Source organism: Mauremys reevesii, linkage group 4, assembly GCF_016161935.1.
Source record: "Mauremys reevesii isolate NIE-2019 linkage group 4, ASM1616193v1, whole genome shotgun sequence".
Taxonomy (NCBI): Eukaryota; Metazoa; Chordata; order Testudines; family Geoemydidae; genus Mauremys; species Mauremys reevesii.
Window position 1 is genome coordinate 102,625,669 of NC_052626.1, and position 12,884 is coordinate 102,638,552.

Consider the following 12,884-nt stretch of genomic DNA (forward strand, 5'->3'; position numbering starts at 1 on the left):
AGAGTCTTGCCCGCATGCTCGGGGTTCAGCTGACCGCCATATTTGGGGTCGGGAAGGAATTTTCCTCCAGGGAAGATTGGCAGTGGCCCTGGAGGTTTTTCGCCTTCCTCCGAAGCATGGGGCAGGGGTCGCTTGCTAAAGGAGTGGGTGGATCGGCTTATGTGGCCTGCATCTAGCAGGAGGTCAGACTAGATGATCATAATGGTCCCTTCTGATCTTGAATTCTATGATTCTATGATTCTATGATCTATATAGAGTCCATGAAAAATAAACTTGATAATGAACTTAAGTATCTCTCACTTTTCTGGGGCTAAGTCGTCATGAGTTTCTGCTTCCACATCTTTAAACCATGCCCTTTTGTGTGATAGCACATGAATTCTTTCATTACATGAAGACAAAAGTTGGCATAAAATGTTATTTGGCAATATTTATGGATTATTAAATCTTATCTAACATACATATTTCTAAGGACCCTACTACCTTGGTGTCTAAGCACAAAAAATCATTATAATGTAGACAATGGCACAAAAACATATTAAATACTAATCAGATTGTAAAGTAATGTGATACAGGTTCCCAGAACACTGAGCAATGGGACTTAACAGGCCACAGGTTCCTAAATGTGACTTCCAATTGTTTGCATGTGGAATTCTCTTTATTATTGTTTCCTCATACAAATAATAATTTAAATGCAACAAGAGGATTTATATGGGTAAACGCATTCACATGCAGGTGGTAAGTGCAAATTTGATCTGTTCACACAAATTATAGTGCATGCAAAACTGCAAGCAAATAATTCTGTGCACTGTTTTTTGTGCACATGGTCGGAGGTCAAATTGAGGGCCTTTTGAAAATTTGGTACAGATATTAACTTGATGATTTTGCTAAATCTCAGATGGAAAAAAAGTGTGAAATGACCAAAAGTGTAATTTACAAATGTATCTATTTCAAAATGTAATTAAATTTATTTGTATTTAGTGAAAAAAATCTCATCCATGAGCTAAAAGCTTCCATACTAAGGGCTTGTCTACACTACAGGACTATTTCGAATCTACTTAAGTCGAATTTGTGGATTCGACCTTAATAAGTCGAATTTGTGTATCCATACTAAATACACAAATTCGAACTTCTTAGTCCACATTCACGGGGCCAGCTTCGACTTTGGAAGCGGTGCACTGTGGGAACCTATCCCACAGTTCCCGCACTCCCGCTGCCCATTTGAATTGTGGGATTTCCCCAATGCATGCTGGGGGAAAATGTCGTCATTGAACCGTCAATCCCGCCTCCCTGTCTTCCTTGAAAGCGCCGGGAAATCTGTTCGCGCCCTTCTCTGGTCGGTTACAGCGTGGACGCCACAGCACTGCGAGCATGGAGCCCGCTGCGATCATCGCTGCACTTATGGCCGTTGTCAACTCCTCGCACATTATCGTCCACCTCTTCCACAGTCAGATGCTGAGAAACCGGGCGAGGAGGCTCCGGCAGCACGGTGAGGAGAGTGGCGCAGACCTCTCACAAAGCAGGGTACGCCGGGCAGTGGAGATCATGGTGGCAATGGGTCAAGTTCATGGTGTGGAACGGCGATTCTGGGCCCGGGAAACAAGCACAGACTGGTGGGACCGCATAGTGCTGCAGGTCTGGGATGACACAGAGTGGCTGCGAAACTTCAGGATGCGTAAGGGCACTTTCCTTGAACTGTGTGACTTGCTGTCCCCTGCCCTGAAGCGCCAGGACACAAGGATGCGAGCAGCCCTGACTGTGCAGAAGCGAGTGGCCATAGCCCTCTGGAAACTTGCCACGCCAGACAGCTACCGGTCAGTAGCGAACCACTTTGGCGTGGGCAAATCTACCGTGGGGATTGCTGTCATTCAAGTAGCCCACGCAATCGTTGAGCAACTGCTCAAAGGTAGTGACTGTCGGAAATGTCCAGGCCATCATAGATGGCTTCGCCGCGATGGGATTCCCAAACTGCGGTGGGGCTATAGATGGGACTCACATCCCTATCCTGGCACCAGCCCACCAGGCCAGTGAGTACATTAACCGAAAGGGCTACTTTTCAATGGTGCTGCAAGCTGTGGTGGACCATAGGGGACGTTTTACCAACATCAACGTCGGGTGGGCGGGCAAGGTTCATGACGCGCGTGTGTTCAGGAACTCTGGTCTGTTTAGACGCCTCCAGGCAGGCACTTTCTTCCCGGACCACAAAATAACGGTTGGGGATGTGCAGATGCCTACAGTGATCCTCGGGGACCCGGCCTACCCGCTAATGCCCTGGCTCATGAAGCCCTATACAGGCGCCTTGGACACTGAAAAGGAACTCTTCAACTACCGGCTGAGCAAGTGCAGAATGGTGGTGGAGTGTGCTTCGGACGTCTCAAGGGAGATGGCGGACCTTACTGACTCGCTCGGACATCAGCGAAAGAATATCCCGTAGTTATTGCTGCTTGCTGTGTGCTCCACAATCTCTGTGAGAGCAAGGGCGAGACCTTTTGGCCGCTTGGGAGGTTGAGGCAAATCGCCTGGCTGCTGTTTACGATCAGCCAGACACCCGTGCTGAGAGAATATCCCAGCGGGAAGCGATATGCATCAGGGAGGCTTTGAAAGCGAGTTTCCTCGCAGAGCAGGGTAACCTGTGACTGTCCACTTGATTTTAAGAGAGCCTGATCATAAACCAAGTTTTCCCACTTCCCACGGACGTTTTAAAACTAAGGACATGTTTTAGTAATTAATAATAAATCTTTCGTTGACTTTGCATTTCTGTTTATTCGTTGAAACATGGAAGCATTCTGTGCTGGTTAAGGTGTGCACTGATGGGTGGGTTTGCAGGAAGGGGCGAGGGGTGCCGTCCTTGGATAGGGGTTACCATGACGGCTGTGGGTTTGGGCGTTGGAAGGGTGAGGGGTGTGGGGAAGGGTGAGTATCTGCCCCTGGATGAGGTCTCTTTTTGGGGCTCGGGGCACCGGGAGGATCGTGACTACGGTCCAAATGCATGTGAAGGAAGCCTGCCTTTACATTCGGGATGTCAGGCACCAGGACCCTGCACAAGCATACACATCAAGGAAAGACCGGGGCAGCATACACCACACAGACTGTCCCTGGTGCCTAGTGACTGCAGTCTGTGTGTGCCCTGCAGTTGACCCTGCAGCCAAGTCTGTAGCATGGCACTGTGGGCTATGCAGTGACATTACAATTCCCCCCCCCCCCACAGAACAACAGAAAGTCTTCTGACACCAGAAACGTGACGGAAACAGTCAGTAACACCAAACCGCTTTTAATAATGTAATACACAGTGGGGTTTGAACTTGGAGTTGGGACTGGTTGATGCTGTAAAGAAAGAGCTTGTACAAATTTACAGCGCGACAGTTGTCTCTAACATTATCGGTGTGCTGCGGTGCAGGGACAGTTCTCACGGCCCCTACCGCCCCTCCGTCTTGTCACTTTGGGTGAGGGGGGGACAGGACTTCTTGGCGGTGGGGGCGGTTGCAGATGCACTGCAGGGGGGCTCTCTCCTCCTGACTGCGGTCTTGCAGAACATCTACAAGGCGCCGGAGCGTCTCCGTTTGCTCCCTCATTAGACCAAGCAGCGTTTGAGTCGCCTGCTGGTCTTCCTGCCGCCACCTATCCTCCCGTTCCAGGTGTGTGCGATGCTGCTGACACAGGCTCTCCCTCGACTGTCTCTGCTCTGCCGCCTCCGCTCTGGAGCTGGCCATCAGTTCCTGGAACATGTCGTCCCTTGTCTTTTTCTTTCGGCGTCTAATCCGAGCCAGCCTCTGCGAGGGGGATGGCGGGGCAGTCCGGGAAGGAGCCGAAGCTGTGTGATGTGAAAAAGTAGGTGATTTCCTTGAACACATACATGTTTGCCAACAGTAAACACAGTCTAGTCAGTTTCAGTGAACAAGACCAAAGAGGGAACCAAGTCTCAGGAGATCTCAGAACTAGTCCGAGATTTCGGAATACGCTCTCATTGGCGGCGCCATTGCACTGGAGAGCGCACAAGCGAGGAAAGATAGCTGCATCCCTCTTGCACAAAGTCCTGGTAAGCCTTACAGTACATACTGCTTATCAGTTACTGGTTAGCTGTGCTCTCCTGCTAAAGGCAATGTGCAAAGCAGAAAGGATAAGCCTTTTGCAGCCCCTCCCGCCAGCGCACGGGAACGATCAATGCATGCTTGTTCTCTGTGGCCTCTCGCACGTGGCTGTTAGGCGAGGGTCATTGTTATGCAACCTAATTGTAAACCATTAACAATAGTAACACTACACTAATTGCCCTACTTAGATGCAGTATTTGCAGACCGAGATCACCCTGAGGCGGGTCACTCGTGCCCAGAAAGACCGCATGTTACGGGACGCACTGCACAGACCAGGACCATATGCAGCAATGCTAGTAGAGGCGATGGTTCCACTCTATATTCGGATGTCCTGGCGTGGAAGAGTCTGCTTCCACGGAGCGCCCAACAAGCGACCTCTTCCGACGAACCTCATGCGGAGGCTTTGCGAGGAACTGAATGACACCTTCGTAGAAATGTCGCTAGAGGACTATTTTTCTATCCCCATTTGTGTGGACCTTCTCTTTATATAGTTTAATATATATTATAGTTTAATATTTAGAATGTTTTAAATTGTAAATATTTAGAATTTTTTAAAGTCCATTTGTGTGGACCTTCTCTTCATATAATTTAATATATATTATAGTTTAATATTTAGAATTTTGTAAATACTGTTTCTATTTTTCTATAACAATGTTATAAAAAATAAATGTTTATACGTGTGTTGCACTTACCGCCTGATCCTTCCCTGATTCCGAGTCCTGGTTAACGGGCGGGACGGTTGGTAGGGGATCTCTGTGAGGGTGATGAAGAGATCCTGGCTGTCAGGGAAAGCGGGAGTGGGTTCGATGTCGCCTGCGCCGTCCTCTAAAGACCCTTCCTCATCTTCCCCATCGGCGAACAGGGAGGAACTGTCCCGGTACACTATTCCGTCCTCGGAGTCCACCGTCACTGGTGGGGCACTGGTGGCAGAGCCACCTAGAATGGCATGCAGTGCCTCGTAGAAGCGGCATGTCTGGGGCTGGGCTCCGGAGCGTCCGTTTGCCGCTCTGACTTTTTGATACCCTTGTCTTAGGTCCTTCACTTTCACGCGGCACTGCATCGCATCCCGGCTGTATCCTTTGTCTTTCATGGCTTTAGAAACCTTCTCGAACGTCTTCGCGTTCCGCTTGTTGGAGCGCAGCTCCGAGAGCACAGACTCCTCGCCCCACACAGCGATCAGATCCTGGACTTCCCGGTCACTCCATGCTGGGGACCTCTTTCTATTCTGGGATTGCCCGGACTCCTCTGCTGGAGAGCTCTGCATCGTTGCAGGTGCTGCGGAGCTCGCCCCGATGTGCAACCAGAACGTCAGATTCAAACCGCCCAGACAGGAAAATGAATTCAAATTTTCGCGGGTCATTTCCTGTGTGGCTGGCCAGAGAATCCAAGCTCGGACTGCTGTCCAGAGCGTCAACAGAGTGGTGCACTGTGGGATAGCTCCCGGAGCTGCTAAGTTCGATTAGCATCCACACCAAGCCTAATTCGAGCTAGCAAGTGCGAATTTAGCGTTACTCCACCTGCCGGGGTGGAGTACCAAATTCGAACTAAAGAGCCCTCTAGTTCGAATTAAATGGCTTCCTGGTGTGGACGGTTGAGCGGTTAGTTCGAATTAACGCTGATAAATTCGAATTAAAGTCCTAGTGTAGACCAGGCCTAAGATTCAGTTCAAAAGTAATTTAAATGTGGATTTAAACCGGCTCCAACTACAGTAATAAGGGATGATAATCAAAGTGCTACCACAACCTAAACCACTGCAGTATTAGTGAGTGCTACTATGATACATCTCCCTTCCATAAATCCATTTGAATGTTAGGGCTGAGCATTAGCAGAAAGGTAAAAGCATAGTTTTTTGATACACTTATTATGTGTTTGTATAACACCTAACACCAAGGGGCACCAAACCTGTTTGGGGCTTCTAGGTGCTACCATAATACCAGTCAAAATAAATAAATAAATAGTTCAGAGAGCCAAGAGAAGAAAAGAGACTCTAAATATATTTCTATTTAAAACTTTTATTTTTTTAAGTTTATTAAGGAACATTTACTAGTTATTAAATCACTCTCCACCCTCTTGCTCTGCAGCACAGCACCACATATCCATTCATCCTCTTCAAGGCGTGGGTGGCCTCATAGATTCTGTGGCTGATTTCAGACTCCTTTTGCCGTATGTATTTACCTTCCTGCTGCCATTTATCAGTTTCAGTGCCATTCTTTCATATGGCCATGGGTTTTTATTTTGTTTTGTTTCTTTCTTTTAGCTTTATTTTCCCCATTCGGGGGAGGAGGGAATTCCACCACCAGTCAAATGACATTTTATATTGCTTCTGTCTCTTTAACACTCTAGAATAGTGGCCACTTTCTTAAGTGTTCCTGTTCCTTGTTTGTTGTACTCTTTCCCCAGATCCCGCAACTAGGAGCCAAATAAAAGCCTTAACTAATATGGAATTTCACCCTGAATGGTCACAAATTAAGCAGAGTGGGCTCTTTATTAGCCTAAACAAATTAGTCTCATTTTCTATTTTTGGTTTATATCATAAGAAATGAGATAATTTTAAATGCAAAACTTTGTACACTGTGCAAATCATGTCTGTATGTCAAAGTAAAATAACAAACCTAATGAGGAATGTTAAAAAAGCAGGACTCATTAGTTTAAAGATACATGGAAACAGCCAAAGATGACAAACATGCATAAAATTCAAAACATGATGGAAAAGGGAACAGGCACTGAACCACATAAATCAGTGTTTTGAATTCTATTTCTCTGTGGGTATAATTGTACCTTAGTTTCTTATAATGATTTATTGAGGTAAATATTCTGTATGGTTTAACAGCTACAGCTTCAAAGTGTCAGGCACAGACTCTCCTTTATTCATGAGGCAGCTGAGTATTGGGATGTGAATTAGCTTCTGTATTCTGAGACTTGGCAAAGTTTGTTTTTAAGGTCCTTATAAAGGATTCATGTTGATGCAGTTACTCAAAAGTGAAAAACACTGTGCTGTAATGGATGAAATAGAAAACTTTTACAGTAATTCTGGAGGAAAAAAAGTAAATAAACTGAAATAAACCATGCAGAATTACCTTCAGCAAAAGAAAGGAATGCCCTTGAGTTAATATTAGTCCATTAATTCATACATAGGATCACACAGCAACTTAATTTCTTGATGAAGTACTAAAGTGTGAGTGGAATCCAGAATTTATTTTAAATAAAAAGTATTAAAATATTAGAAACAAATGGAATGATGTTTTAAACTGTGACATAGGCAGTTTGGGTTGATTGCCAAACCACACTTTCTATTGCTCTCAGACCAGGATAAACCAACCATTAACTAATAAAAAGAGTCATAGTCCATGAAAGCTATGATTGCATTTTAAGAGTTTTTAATCTATTATTAAGAAAGAACAATTTGCAAAATATATTCCCTGTTCTGTTGATATTCATAGGGCCCTGGTTAGCAGAAATTATATATGGGCTCCCATAATGTGGAAACCTCATGGAAGCCACCGTGAGTACTGTGCCAAAATATTTAGCAGGAACTTTGGTCGTTGCCAAAAAACATGTGTGCCTCAGATACAGAAGCTTTGCCTGTACCGGTATTTCAACAATACCGGAGAAAAATCTAACCCCTTGATGCATACATTGGTTCTCTCCCCATCTGTCAGAGTAGCATTATGCCTTCTCACAGGGTGAGATACCAGTTTTGAACAGTTTTTGAACAACCAAATATAGGTTTAGACTAATACCCAGAAATTCAGCAAATGACATTTCTGCAAGAAGATCATCTTAGTCACGACCCATGCCAAATTAAGTTTGCATGCTTTATTAGGAAAGGATGTCATCTACTGACAATTCTAGGCATCATCAACAAATGCTTGTCTTCTGTATAATATCTGTTAGCTTAAGGCCTGGTCTACGCTACGATTTTAGGTCAAATTTAGCAGCGGTACCTCGATTTAACCCTGCACCCGTCCACACAACGAAGCCCTTTTTTCAACTTAAAGGGCTCTTAAAATTGATTTCTTTACTCCACCTCCAACAAGGGGATTAGCACTGAAATCGGCCTTGCAGGGTCAAATTTGGGGTAGTGTGGACGCAATTCGATGATATTGGCTTCCAGGAGCTGTCTCAGAGTGATCCATTGTGACCACTCTGGACAGCGCTCTCAACTCAGATGCACTGGCCAGGTAGACAGGAAAAGGCCTGTGAACTTTTGAATCTCATTTCCTGTTTGGCCAGCGTGGCAAGGTGCAGGTGAGTGCAGATCTCATCAGCAGAGGTGACCATGATGGAATCCCAGAATCACAAAAGAGCTCCAGCATGGACTGAATGGGAGGTACAGGATCTGATTGCTGTATGGAGAGATGAATCCGTGCTATCAGAACTCTGTTCCAGTAAATGAAATGCCAAAACATTTGAAAAAATCTCCAAGGGCATGAAGGACAGAGGCTATGACAGGGACTCACAGCAGTGCCGTGTGAAACTGAAGGAGCTCAGGCAAGCCTACCAAAAAACCAGAAAGGCAAACGGCCGCTCCGGGTCACGGCCCAACATGCCGCTTCTGTGATGAACTGCATGCCATTCTAGGGGGTGCAGCCACCAGCACCCCAACCCTGTGCTTTGACTCTGCCAATGGAGTAAGATGCAACATGGAAGCAGGTTTTGGGGACGAGGAAGATGATAATGAGGAGGTTGAAGATAGCTCATAGCAAGCAAGTGGAGAAACTGGTTTCCCCAACAGCCAGGATCTGTTTCGCACCCTGGACCTGGAGCCAGTAACCCCCGAACCCACCCAAGGCAGGCTCCCGGACCCTGAAGGCGGAGAAGGGACCTCTGGTGAGTGTACCTTTGTAAATATTAGACATGGTTTAAAAGCAAGTGTGTTTAATGATTAATTTTCCCAGTACAGCTACTGGAAAAGTCTGTTAATGTGTCTGGGGATGGAGCAGAAATCCTCCAGGGACATCTCCGTAAAGCTCTCCTGGATGTACTCCCGAAGCCTTTGCAAAAGGTTTCTGGGGAGGGCAGCCTTATTCCGTCCTCCACAGTAGGGTTAATTGGGTTTGTGCTGCACATTAACCCAGAAACTGCAGCCTCTCCTTTTAAATTGCCAACCCATTTTAAATGGCCAACCTAACAGCCACTAGATATGGGAAATGAGGGCGCTGCTGTTTGAAACCATTCCCACATGTTATGAAGATTAAAGAAGCCAAAAGACTCTGGCTTACCATGGCTGCCTGAAAGCCAAATTCTGTTGCCCAGCCCTGCATGAGTGATCTCTCACACCAAACCAGCAGGCCCTCAATAAGAGGCAAAATGCGACCTTGTAACGAAAGCACCTGTGCTATGTAATGTTAACAGCAAGGTTTACCATGAAAGAGTGTACCCATTGTTCTATAAAATGTGCTTTTTAACTACCACTCTCCCTTTTTTTTCCTCCACCAGCTGCATATGTTTCTCTTTCCCAGAGGCTAGCAAAGATTAGATGGCGAAAAAAACGCACTTGGGATGAAATGTTCTCTGAGCTCATGCTGTCCTCCCACACTGACAGAGCACAGCAGAATGCGTGGAGGCAGACAATGTCAGAGTGCAGGAAAGCACAATATGAACGCGAGGCGAGGTGGTGGGCTGAAGAGACTAAGTGGCGGGCTGAAGAAGATAGGTGGCGTCAGCTTGCTGACAGAAGGCAGGAGTCAATGCTCAGGCTGCTAGAGGCTCAAACTCATATGCTCCAGTGTATGGTTGAGGCTCAGGAAAGGCAGCAGGAGCACAGACCACCGCTACAGCTCCTGTGTAACCAACTGCTCTCCTCCCCAAGTTCCATAGCCTCCTCACCTAGACGCCCAAGAACGTGGTGTGGGGGCATCTCGCCACCCAGCCACTCCACCCCAGAGGATTGCCCAAGCAACAGAAGGCTGGCCTTCAATAAGTTTTAAAGTTTTTAAGTTTTAAAGTGCAGTGTGGCCTTGTCCTTCTCTCCTCCCCCACTCCTCCTGGGCTACCTTGGCAGTTATCCCCCTATTTGTGTGATGAATTAATAAAGAATGCATGAATGTGAAGCAACAATGACTTTATTGCCTCTGAGAGCGGTGATTGAAGGGGGGAGGGGAAGGTGGTTAGCTTACAGGGAAGTAAGGGCAGGGGGGTTCATCAAGGAGAAACAAACAGAACTTTCACACCGTAGCCTGGCCAGTCATGAAACTGGTTTTCAAAGCTTCTTTGATACGCACCACGCCATCCTGTACTCTTCTAACAACCCTGGTGTCTGGATGTGCGTAATCAGCGGCCAGGCAATTTGCCTCAACCTCCCACCCCGCCATAAATGTCTCCCCCTTACTCTCACAGATATTGTGGAGCACACAGCAAACAGTAATAACAATGGGAATATTGGTTTCACTGAGGTCTATCCGAGTCAGTAAACTGCACCAGCGAGCTTTTAAACGTCCAAATGCACATTTTACCACCATTCTGCACTTGCTCAGCCTATAGTTGAACAGCTCCTGACTGCTGTCCAGGCTGCCTGTGTATGGCTTCATGAGCCATGGCATTAAGGGTAGGCTGGGTCCCCAAGGATAACTATAGGCATTTCAACATCCCCAATGGTTATTTTCTGGTCTGGGAAGAAAGTTCCTTCCTGCAGCTTTTGAAACAGACCAGAGTTCCTGAAGATTCGAGCATCATGTACCTTTCCACTTTGATGTTGGTGAAACGTCCCTTGTGATCCACCAGTGATTGCAGCAGCATTGAACAGTACCCCTTTCGGTTTATGTACTCGCTGGCTTGGTGCTCCGGTGCCAAGATAGGGATATGGGTTCCATCTATTGCCCCACCACAGTTAGGGAATCCCATTGCAGCAAAGCCATCCACTATGACCTGCACATTTCCCAGAGTCACTATCCTTGATATCAGCAGCTCTTTGATTGTGTTGGCTACTTGCATCACAGCAGCCCCCACAGTAGATTTGCCCACTCCAAACTGATGCCCGACTGACCAGGCGTTGCAAGCTTCCACAGGGCTATCACCACTCGCTTCTCAACTGTGAGGGCTGCTCTCATCTTGGTATTCTGGTGCTTCAGGGCAGGGGAAAGCAAGTCAAAAGTTCCATGAAAGTGCCCTTACGCATGCAAAAGTTTCGCAGCCACTGGGAATCGTCTCAGACCTCCAACACTATGTGGTCCCACTAGTCTGTGCTTGTTTCCTGGGCCCGGAACTGGCATTCCATGGCATGAACCTGCCCAATTAACACCATGATGTGCACATTGCCGAGGCCCGTAATTTGTGATAAGTCTATGTCCATGTCCTCATCACGCTGCCGTCACCTCCTCGCCTGGTTTTGCTTTTGCAGGTTCTGGTTCTGCATATACTGCAGAATAATGCACGTGGTGTTTACAGTGCTCATAATTGCCACAGTGATCTGAGCAGGCTCCATGTTCCCAGTGCTATGACCTCGGCGCTGAAAAAAGGAGTGAAACGATTGTCTGCTGTTGCTCTGACGGAGGGAGGGGCGACTGATGACATGGCTTACATGGAATTAAAATCAACAAAGGGGTGGTTTTGCATCAAGGAGAAACACAAACAACTGTCACACAGAATGGCCCCCTCAAGGATTGAACTCAAAACCCTGGGTTTAGCAGGCCGTTGATTTCATGGAGGGAGGGAGGGAGAGAGGGAGCAAATGAATACAAAACAAATCTGATCTATTTCTTGTTTTGATCCACTCCATCTATCTTATACATCTTAGGCTGGCAGCAGACGGTGCAGTACGACTGCTAGCCATCGTCATCTCCTGGGTGCTCGCCAGAAGACGGTGCAATACGACTGCTAGCCATCGTCATCTCCTGGCTGCTCACCAGAAGACAGTGCAGTACGACTGCAGGCAGGACTGAGTCTCCAGGAGACGAAACTTAAAAAGGGAATGACCTGGCTGAGTCACTCCCATTTCTGCCCAGGTGCCCCTGACCAACTTCACCGAGGTCGGCTAAAAGAGCATCCAAGAGTATGACGATGATGGCTACCAGTAGTAATGCACAGTCTGCTGCCAAAAGGCAATGAGCTGCTGCTGTGTAACAATGCAGTCCCATGTCTGCCAGCACCCAGGAGACATACGGTGACAGTGAGCTGAGCGGGCTCCATGCTTGCTGTGGTATGGCGTCTGCACAGGTAACCCAGGAAAAAAGGCACAAAACGATTGTCTGCCATTGCTTTCACAGAGGGAGGGAGGGAGGGAAAGGGGGGCCTGATCACATGTACCGAGAACCACCCGCAACACTGTTTTTGCCCCATCAGGCATTGGGATCTCAACCCAGAATTCCAATGGGCAGCGGAGACTGCAGGAACTGTGGGATAGATACCCACAGTGCAACGCTCCGGAAGTTGACACCAGCCACAATGCAACGCTACCCACAGTGCAACGCTACCACAGCTACCCACAGTGCAACGCTCTAGAAGTTGACACTAGCCTCGGTATGGTGGACGCAGTCCACCGACTTAATACACTTAGAGCATTTTGTGTGGGGACACACACAATTGACTGTATAAAAACAATTTCTAAAAAAAGACTTCTATAAATTTGACCTAATTTTGTAGTGTAGACATACCCTAAGAGTGACCTGCTGTGAAGCTCAAGTCACAAAATGCCAAATTTTCATAACATTACATCCTTCCATCATCTTATCTTTTCAGTCATATTCAAGTATCTTTTCAGGAAGCTGCAAGGGATCACGAGTGGATTCATCGTCCCAGATTGGCCTATGAAAAGTTCCAGTGTTCTTAAAAAAAGGCAACCAGAGTAACAGAAGAGAAGCA

The 12,884-nt window shown here is 46.9% G+C and overlaps 1 protein-coding gene across 1 annotated transcript in view; it reads right to left on the reverse strand.

Annotated features, from left to right (window-relative positions):
• SOX6 (SRY-box transcription factor 6) overlaps nt 1–12,884 on the reverse strand; it is a 501,080-nt gene that overhangs the window by 482,157 nt on the left and 6,039 nt on the right. The window lies entirely within an intron of this gene.